The sequence below is a fragment of the Octodon degus genome, unplaced genomic scaffold, assembly GCF_000260255.1.
Source record: "Octodon degus isolate 3935 unplaced genomic scaffold, OctDeg1.0 scaffold00055, whole genome shotgun sequence".
Classification (NCBI taxonomy): Eukaryota; Metazoa; Chordata; class Mammalia; order Rodentia; family Octodontidae; genus Octodon; species Octodon degus.
This window is the reverse complement of record NW_004524631.1, coordinates 13,170,761-13,181,652: the sequence shown is the minus strand read 5'-3', so window position 1 is coordinate 13,181,652 and position 10,892 is coordinate 13,170,761. Positions and strand designations below refer to the sequence as shown.

The 10,892-nt window shown below is 43.5% G+C and overlaps 1 pseudogene; it reads left to right on the top strand.

Annotated features, from left to right (window-relative positions):
- Nucleotides 1-8,717: 8,717 nt before the first annotated feature.
- On the top strand, nucleotides 8,718-10,799 carry LOC101565371 (annotated as a pseudogene).
- Nucleotides 10,800-10,892: the final 93 nt, after the last annotated feature.

The following is a 10,892-nucleotide window of genomic DNA, read 5'->3' as shown; positions in this document are numbered from 1 at the left end:
ATACATCTATAATCTTAGCACTTTGGAGGCTGAGACAGGAGGATTGTCTCAAGTTGAAGACCAGCCTGGGCTAGATTGTGAGTTCAAGTCCATCCTGATGTACATGGGGGGAAAAACAAACCGAAAGGGTATTTGTACCTTTAAAGTTGTGCTTGCTGTTGCCAAAGTGATTGCCTCCAAAATGTATTGCACCAGCATACACCCACAGACAAATTCAGCATGTTTGTTTCTTTCACTCTTCACCAACTCACAAAACTTAACAAATGCTGATTCCTGATAAAATGTAGAGGAAAAATGGTGTCTTGTTTAGCTTACACTTATTTCTGTGTGAGTCAAATGGAGTACCATTTTATATGTTTAAAAACCGTTTGTATTTTCTTGTCTGTGAATTAAAGATTATGTCCTGTGACTACTTTTTAAAAAGTTAAGCCCTTAGGACCAGCCAAATAGCTCAGCGGATTAAGGCACCTGCAAGTAGGCACAGGGGCCGGGGGCTTGATCCCCGGGCCTGCTGTGCCACCCCTGACCCCGGTGCGCTGAGATGACAATTGAGACTGGGCGTGGTGACGCACGCCTGTAATTCCAGCTCTTGGGAGGCTTTAAACAGGTGGATCACTGAGTCCCATCTAGTAGTGAGACCCCAAACACATTGTAGACCCTGCCCTAAAAATACCAAAAAAAGTTAAGCCCTTGATCTTGGGCTGGGGTTTTGCTTAGTGCTAGAGAACTTGCCTAGCATGTGCAGGGTCCTAGATTTAATCTGTCACACTGAAAAAGAAAAACAGAATAAGTTGATCTTTTACTTCTTCTTCTTGTAGGAACTTTCTCTAAATTGAGGAAATTAAAAGATAAGACCAGTCAGTGAATATTTAAACTTAAAAATGTATTACAATAAAAGGCACAATGCAATTAACCCCCTGAAAATACTCCCCTTCACTTTGAATGCACTTACCTCACTTTTCTTGCCACTTTCTGAAGCAGTTCTGGAAGTCCTCTTTTTTTAATTTATGCATTTGGTACAAGGTCTCACTACACAGCTCGGACTCATAGTGATCCTCCAGTTTTCAGCCTTCCCAGCACTCGGATTGCAGGTATGCGCCACTGCGCCTGGACTCCTTTGCAAGCTCAGCATGCCCAGGGTAGGGCTGGAGGCATGCAGAACCCGGTGGAAGTCCTCTTTTGTATCTTTAGTTGCATTGTTGTGGATGCCTCTGTGTCCTGAATAAGTGTGTACCTCTCACAGTCAGTTTGTTTTTGGAAAAGAGCCAAGAGTCACACAATGCCAGATCCAGTGACTAAGGTGGATGCGGACATACTGATGTTTTCATGAGCCTACTTTTCTGTTGGTAGGCTCAGATAGAAGGCTGGGTTTAGTCCCTGTAGCTACTGCAATAAAATGTGTATTTACACACACACACACACACACACACACACACGCACATGCACATCTTCTCAACTTTAAAGTTTTACTTCTTTAAGGGACTGTATTGCTAAATTGCACAGATTGGCCTCAGACTTCTGATTCTCCCACTTTACTCCCTTAATAGCTGGGAATATAGTTGTATGCCATCACACTTGGATTCTCTCATTATTTTTAATGTCTCCTGTCTTTTTTTCTTGTCTTTTTGTGATGCTGGGGCTGGAACACAAGACCTGGCACTTGGCAAGCAAGTGCACTACCAGTGATCTACAGTGCACTTCTAGTCCTTCCGTCTTTATTTTATAGTTAGTTTCCTTCCTTCCTTCCTTCCTTCCTTCCTTCCTTCCTTCCTTCCTTCCTTCCCTCTTTCCTTCCCTCCTTCCTTGAGACAGGGTCTCACTATGTAGTTCAAACTAGCTTTGAAGTCACTATGTAGCCCAGGCTGGTTTATGTTTTTTTCTTGGAGGGGCAGTACCAGATATCGAACTCAGGACCTTGTGCTTGCCAGTCAGGTGCTGTACCCCTGAGCTATATTGCCGCCTTCCAGCATGGCTTTGAACTCCTGGGGATCTTCCTGCCTTAGCTTCTTGAGTGTTCAGATTGCATGTGTATGAACTCATTTTTGTGTGGGAGAAAGTTAAGGATTCATCTTCCTTGGGAGAACCATGACATTACATCAATACTCCCTGAATTTCTGAGCGCCCAAAACCAGGGCTATTCCTTTTCCTATTTTTTTTTTGAACCAGGAATTGAGCTCAGGACCTTGCACTTGCCAGGCAGGAGCTTCTGTCATGGAGCTACATCCCCAGCCCCATTATTATTTTCTTTTTTATCAGGGTGTTCACATGTGAAGCTGGGTGTATTCAACTTGCAACATGGAGAGGACCCATTCTGCTTTTTTTGTTTGTCTTTTTCACACAGAGTTTCATTGTGCAGTTCAGGATGGCCTTGAATTTATAGTGATCCTTCTGCCTCAGCCCCAGAGTGCTGGGATTACAGGTGTGTACCAACACACCCAGCTAGAAGTCCTATTCTTCCCAGAGAGTGAGTTGTCAAGGAGGAGCTACTCAGGAAAGTAAAAATTGGGGGCATGGTTAAGAGGGAGTCTTCACTGGGTGTGCTGGCTCATGCCTGTGTTCCTAGCACTCAGGGATGCTAAGGTAGGCAGACTGCAAGTTTGAGCCCAACCTAGGCAACTCAGCAATTTAGTGAGACACTGTCCCAAAGTAAAAACAGAAGGGCTGGGAATAGGGCCAGCCAGATAACTCAGCGGACTAAAGCGCCTGCTTAGGCAGGCACAGTGACCAGGGGTTGGATCCCTGGTGTGCGCTGAGATGGAGAATGAGAGTGGGTGTGTTGGTGCATGCCTGGAATCCCAGCATTTGGGTGGCTGAAAACAGGAGAATCACTATGAATCCAATCTGTGTAGTGAGACAGACCTTGTACTAAAAATACAAAAAAAGAAAAAAAAAAGGTTGGGGATATAGGTTCAGAGGAAAAAAAAGGCAGTTTTATGGGGGATCTAATTTCCTTTAAAACAATGGCCTCCTTTCTTCCTTAAAATTTATTGGACCTCTTTTGCAATATCCATCTGACAATAGCTAATGTTCTGGAACTTCTGTCTATTAGTATCTGCTTTTTTTGTCTTTCTGTGGAGGCATCATTTTGATTTTACTTCTTAGCTTTTCTTTCAGAAAGAGAAAAGCCTTGAATCTTCCCTGCTATTCACTTCTGGAGAACTTTCATTTCAAAGGGACATACCAAGAAGATCCTCAAAGATGTTCTCCATTTTAGGCATCTGGCACATCATTGATGATCAAATAGATCAGATAGATAAAGGATACCACGGTAGAGTTTTTTTCTTTTCTTTTTTATTTGTGGTATCGAGGATCGAACTCAGGACTTTGCACTTGCCAGGCAGATACTTATGTCACTGAGCTATTTCCCTGGCCCCCAAGGTAGTTTTGAGGCAAGTTACCATTGATACAGGGGAAAGAAATTCCCAACCTGTTAGATGTCTAGTATGAGTTTGTGTTCTCTAAAATCAAAGAATGAATTTTAGGAACAATGGAGGTTAAGAGAAGAATATATTTATTGAGGCAAGAAATCTTCTGTCCAAGAGAGGGACAGAAACAGGTCCTGATTGGGTTTGCAAAGGACCCTACCTTTTGTAGGGATTTTATAGACCATATCCACAAAGTGAGGCAGGATAAGGTGGGGAAAAATGGAAATCACAAGATGGGCATGAAGTGAGACACAGCTATGGTCAGCCAGTAAGATTATGAGTGTAATTGCTCAGGTAAAAGTAATTAAGTTGGGATCAAATGGGGGCAACAAGTCACATAGCAAGTGGGCATGAATACAGAATGGGGACTTTTCTTATAGAGGGTTGAATTAGTGACTCTGGTTTTCTCAAGGTGATAGATACCTATTTAGAATATCAATCCCTGGGCCAGGGAGATAGCTCAATGACTTAAGTGCCTGCCTGGCAAGTGCAAGGTCCTGAGTTCAATGCCTGGTACAAAAAAATTATCAATCCCTGATCCCTATCCCTAGGGAGCTATTTGGGTGCATTTGTTTTTTTTGGGGGGGGGGTTTGGCCCAACAGCAGAGGTACGTATCTCCCCATTTGCAAGGTATCTCATCTTTTTTTTTTTCTTGGTGGAACCAGGGATTGAACTCAGGCCCTTGCACTTGCAAGGGAAGTGTTTATTCTACTGAGCTATCTCCCTGGTCCCTAGTATCCCATCTTCTGTACTGGCTTTTTCTAGGGTTTATCCCTGTCCTACTGCCTATAATATTTCTGTCTAACTCAGCTGCCTACAACACTCCCTTCCGAAGAAGTGACCCAGACTGCTGTGAGGGAATAATGAGTGATGACCACTCTGGCTTCTTTAGGCTGAAGAAGGTTGTAGTTGTTGATCAGCAGTCAGAGATACTCTCTAGAGTCTAAAGGCCCTCAATAGACACCAGGCACTTTCATCTTGGGTAGATGTATAGCTTTAAATGTGGAGGAGACAAAGCCAAAGAAACAATTAAATGTGCATGGGCCAAATAATAACATCAGCAGGATAATTATGAACACAGTAAAAAATTTACACCAAGAGGAGCCAGTAATGGCTTCCCATAAAGAGGATAAGGGAAAGGTCTAGGGAGTTTTTGAGTCTGACATATTATTGATCTGTTATTTAATATCTTGAACAGCTATTGAGATATTAGCAGAAGAGGGCCGGCCAAATAGCTCAGTGGATTAAAGCACCTGCAAACAGGCACAGGGGCTGGGGGTTCGATTCCCCAGGGCCTGCTGTGCCAGCCCCACCCCAAGGGCATGCTGAGACGGTGATTGAGACTGGGTGTGGTAGCTCATGCCTGTAATCCTGGCTCTTGGGAGGCTGTAAACAGGAGGATTATTATGAGTCCAATCTAGTAGTGAGACCCTGAACACCCTATAGACCCTTCGCTAAAATACAAAAGAAAAAAAAAAGAAAAAAGTAAAACTCTTTTAAGTTTTTGTATATGAACACGGCATGTATGGCATTTGGAAAAACCTGTCTAGCACGCAATTTGATCCTTCTAGAAAGCTCAGGAACTGTACACTTACTCTTATTGGACATTAATAAGCATAAGTTACAATTGGTTTGGTGACAGGAATATCTGAAGAAGAAAGCATAACTTTGTAGTACACTATTGCATATATAAAAGGTGAATTGGCGGTAGAGTATTTCTCACACTGTGCTATAAAGATCACCAATGGAGATAGATAAACTGAACAATTGACTTGAGGAATTTTGCTCTGGGCCCTAGGGCAAAGAACACTCTGTCATCCTTCTAATCACCAAGGCAAACTTTCCCAGCAGTACAAGGCTATGATTTATTTAAATCTTTGAGTATCACAGTGTAAAGTTATATTTATCATCTAGCAATCACCTTTTACATATTGGGAAAGACACATTAGTTAAGGCTGACTAAAATCTCTTTCTCACACAGCTCATCATACATCAGCAAACACACACTGGAGAGAAGCCATGTAAGTCAGAATGTGGGAAATTCTTCTGAAGCAGAGAAAGATATTACAGATTTCTGTCTTTGTCTCTGTTCATGGTATATTACATTTATTGATAGGCATATTTTGAACCATCCCTGTATCCTTATCCTTCTTGGTCATAGTGAATAATTTGCTGCATTCTTTTTGCCAATATGAGTATTTTTGCATTTATCTTTATTAGGGTGACTGGCCTGTAATTCTCTTTTTTTGGTTGGGTCTTTCTCTGGTTTTGATATCAGGGTAATACTTGCTACTAGGAATGGATTTGAGAGTATTGCTTCCTTTTCAATTTCATTAAAGAGTTTGAGGAATAATGACATTTCATCTCCATTTTTAAAAAATGTATTTGGTACAGGGTCTCAGGACTTTTAATTATCCTCCACTTTTCAGCCTCCCCGGTGCTGGGATTACAGGTGTGCACCACCATGCCTGTGACCAGCTCAGCATGCCTAGGGGTGAGGCCGGCACAGCATGTGGTGCTGGTGATTGAACCCCAGTCCCTGCACTTGCTTAAGCAGGAGCTTAGTCTGCTGAGCACTCTCGCAGGCCCAGATCTTCTCTAAATTTCTTGTAGAATTCAACAGTGAATCCATCAGGACCTGGGCCTGTCTTTGTTGGTAAGTTTTAATTATGTTTTCAACTTCATTGACTGATATTAGTTTATTTAGGATTTTTATATTTTCTTGATTCAGTTTTGGCAATTCATATGTATCTAGGAATATGTAGATTTTTTTATTTTAAATAAAACAATTTATTATTCAGTTATAAATTAGTCAAGTATATTTTTCTACATAACTTGCAAATTTTTCAACATCAGATATTTGCATCATTTACTTCTGTTCATATTTTCTTTCTCTCTCTCTCTCTCTTTTTTTTTTTTTGCAGAACCGGGGATTGAACTCAGGCCCTTGCGCTTGGCAGGGAAGCGCTTATTCCACTGAGCCATCTCCCCGGCCCCTTCATATTTTCTTGACCACTGCCTTTATTGTTCCTCCTACATTGCCATGCCATACCTGAGGCAATGAAGTATTTTTAACAATTGCTGTAGGACTTGTATATTCATTTGCAGCTATCTTATTACATGCGATTTTCTTCAGTTATCTTCTGTGATAAGTTCTTGAAAAATATTGTTCACAACCTTCATACATCTTCAAAATGCATAAACTTGGTTGTACCTCAAGCAGCCTGGGGATGGACCCCTGGGCACGTGCGGCGCCCTGAGGACATGGCTGATGGCAAGCCTCGCTGCTTCGGAGACTGTGCGGAAAAGCGAAATATGTATATTTTTCTGTGCTTTCCATCTTATTAAGTATAGGCGCTTTTTTTCCCGGTACCAGGGATCGAACCTTGCACTTGCCAGGCAGGTGCTTACACCACTGAGCTATATCCCTCACCCAAGTACAGGCTCTTGAACTAAGTATTGATCTTCTGGATTTCCATAGGATTCACTGTGATTTTACCATTTTCATTCCTAATTGCATGAATTTGAGGTTTTCTTTCCTCGTTTTGATAAGGTTAATGTCATGGTTTGGGTTTTTTGCAAGGGCAACAATACAGATACAGGACACATTTTATAATATTTTGTAATCACCCAAAGAATCATATACAAATAGTGCAGGGAATCTGTCCACACACTAAAGATCAAAGAGTCCAGCTGAGGGCCTGGATTCTAATATCCTGCATGAGTCCAGCTAAAAACATAGAGCCCATAACAATGCCTCTCACAAGTTCAGTTGGAGGCCTAAAGCTCACAACAGTGTCTCATGCCGGCCCACTTCACGGATCTGTGCTGGGAAGGCCCAAGGTCAGTGGTGGAAGCTCCAAAATCTGTGCCAGCAGGATAAAGGATCAGTGGCAGCATGTTGAGGGATCTGAGCTGGAGCCAGGAAGCAACACTCAAGGTAAGAACCAGAGCTCCCCCAAAAGTACCACAGCCATCCTCAGCAACAGTGAGATCCCCAGATCCTCCAGCAATGAGGAAAGCTGAGTGATCACTGGGAAAGCCAACATGGCAAGCTTCCCCAGGAGGTGGAGCAGTGCATCATTTTCCCCTTAGGAGCCAGGAAGTGATGCTCAGGATGAGGACCAGAGCTCCCCCAAAATTTCATTTCATTTTTCTGTAGCCATTCTCAGCAACAACGAGGTCTTGCTTCTACTATATTTCTCCTCATTCATCTCTGTTTTATTCTCTCTCTCTCTCTCTCTCTCTCTCTCTCTCTCTCTCTCTCTCTATACTGGGGATTGAACTCAGGACCCTGCACTTGCCAGGCAAGTGCTTATTCTACTGAGCTATCTCCCCAGCCCCCTCCTCTCTCTCTCGTAAATACCACACAGACAAAGAAAAATCTGTCTACTAAGGCTGTAAGGCTAAAGACGATCACCCAAGTTTTGGGAAGATGGAGAAGAGTGCAAGAAAGACATGGTAAAAGAGAAAGCTAAAGAATACACACACACACACACACACACACACACACACACACACACACATTTTTTTTTCAGAACTGGGGATTGAACTCAAGCCCTGTGCTTGCCAGGGAAGTGCTTATTCTACTGAGCCATCTCCCTGTCCCCAAGAATATTGAAGTGAACAAGAAAGAGGCAATGTTCATTCACATGCGAGTATACTAAAATCAAGAGAGATAATTCTGGGAAGAGAGAAAGAAGCCAAATAGAACAAAACAAAAGTAAAGATAAAACACCTACTGCTGGTTCTGCGGGGACCCTCAGGAAATGTGTCCTACCCCTGTTTCACTGCTCCTGCCAGTGCTGTTGCAGCTGGGCCATTGCTGCTTGTGCTGCTGGGCTGGGCCACTGGGCCACTCCCCTGGCAGCATTTTCTGTTGAGACACCCAGCCAGTGCTCTGTGGCTTCTCCTTGGAGGTGCTTATCTGTAGGGTGGAAAGTACTTTGGACTTAGGCAGCACACATGCTGGTCCCTAAAGGAATGGAGAAGACAGATCAGCACACAGAAGAGACATGGCCTCACTCAGGTGCTGCTACATGCCCAAACTGGGTGGTTTAAAGATATGAAATACATTGTCTCACAGTTCTGGAGATTATAAGTCCTAAACCAACAGGGTTGCTTCTTTCTGGGGCTTTTCAGGAAAGACCTGTTCCAGGTTTCTGTCCTCCTATAGATGGATGTCTTCTTTCCATGCCTCTTCACATAATCTCCCCTACATAAATATCGTGTCCAGATTTTCCCTTTTTGGGGAACTCATGGCTCTGCCAGTGGGTGTACTGGCTGTTTCAATGGCTATGAAGGGAACCACTGCTGCCACTGTCACTTCCTTGGGCCTGGTGCCACCAGCCTGGGAGCTGATCCAGCTAATAGTGAGTTTTATTGACCTGTGTGGGCCAACATTCTGTGCCCTGTGGGGCTGTGGCAAGATCCTGCCCAACAGCCCAGTGCTTGACATGCATTTGGTCAACAGCCACCTTGCGAAGGATGGCAAACTAAATTCGACAATAAGAAAAGATTTTAAGACTATTGAAATTCTACTGTTGTCCAATTGAATGATGCACCAGAGGTTCTGACAGACCATTTTCATAGTTTTCTCTCATAAAACAACATTTCATGAAGATGAATACCAAGAATAAAATGAGTGTGGCAAGTGCAGCAACTTGTACAGTACTACTACAACCTGAAGAGGCACACAGAGACCTGTAGAAAAACGACCTTCCAGTGCATGTGTGGCTTTCTCTACACCAGCTGGACTGTGCTGCAGTTGTATATTTATTGCACCAGCTGTGAGATCCCTGCAGAGCACAGGGATCTACCTATTAAAAATAGGAAAATGGAAAACTACCTGCAAAACCAGAAGTTGTCCACTAAGACCATCTTGAGCTTCTGACTAAACCCTCGGCCAGATGCCCAAGAACTAGAGACTTCTGCAAAATAAACCTCTTAGCTTCTCTTGAAGACCCTTGTCTGTCAGGAAGCAGAGTGTTACTGCACTTCCAAGCTATACTCAGAAGCTGCTCTTACTGAAGCTCATGGGGGTTCTTTTTTTTTTTTTTTTTTTTTTTTTGGCGGAACCGGGGATTGAACTCAGGCCCTTACGGGGATTGAACTCAGGCCCTTATACTTGCCAGGGAAGCGCTTATTCCACTGAGCCATCTCCCCAGCCCCTTCATGGTGGTTCTGGTGAAGCTTCTGGTCATGCAACTCTTACCTATGCCAGGCTTCATTCCTATAGTCAACTCAGTGGCCCAGCCCGTGGTGTCTGGTGTCCTCTGCCTAGATTCATATTCTCTCTCTCTCTCTCTCTCTCTCTCTCTCTCTCTCTCTCTCTCTCTCTCTCATTTGGAATGGAACTCAGGACCTTTCCTTGCAGGCAGGCAGTGCGCCGCTGAGCTATATTCCCAGTCCTTCCTGCCGCTCTCAAAAGTTCTAAGTCCTGGTGTTGAGCTGGTTAGTACAGATGTTTAGGTGAAATTGAGGAATAGTCCATCTAATCCTTCCCAAGTCCTAGAGAGGCCATGTCAAAGGAATGGTATTTTGTCCATCAATAAGCAGACAGATCTGTTCTGGGTCTCACAATGCTTGATCCCCTCTGCTCTGTGGTTTGGCCCTGATTTCTCTGTTTTGCTCTCAGGCAACCTATCATTTGATTCATAAATGTTCCTTCTCATTAGTGTTTACACTCAGACACTTCTGCCCAGCTTAAAAACAATGTCATCCATTGCGGCTCAGATGGATGATCCTGTCATTGGCATCTGTCTCCATCTGGGTGGGGTCTCCAGGAGACACAGATCTGCAGGGTCCCACGTCTCCCAGACCACTGGATGAAGATGGACCAAGTTGGAGTATTTGGGGACATTTTTAAGAGTGTCTACTCCTCATATGGCATTCCAAGGACAATACTATAAACAGCAGTTTAATAGCAGAGATGGTTACTCAATGGTTTGTTACTTCAGAACAACTGTAAGATACTGAGAAATCCACATCCATTTTAAACTCCAGCATACAGGATGTTAGGCTTCCCTTACCAAATGACATAATCAGACTTAAGCCATATGTCTGTTAAGCAACATAGAAAACATCTTGTCAAGAAATCTTCCAGTTCACATGTTGGACAACCATGGTCCTTTGACACCAATCCCAGGCCTGACCAGCTTGCCTCCCAACTCCCCAGAATCCCAACACTGATTTTGATGTTGAAGAATTCTTTTCTGCCTCCAACACCCAGATTCAAACTGAAGAGCATGGAACTCAGCACCATGAATATGCAGCTGCTCCTGGTGTCACAGGACATGGAGACCCAGACTGACTTCATACTCACAGAGCTGTCTGCCCCCTCCTCTGTGTGCATCACAGACAACCATAGATGATTTCTTGTTGGTTGATTTGGCCTGGAACACAATGAAGTCTCAGTTCAGATCAGTGGAAACTCAGATATGTACTGAGCCACACAACTTCTTCTT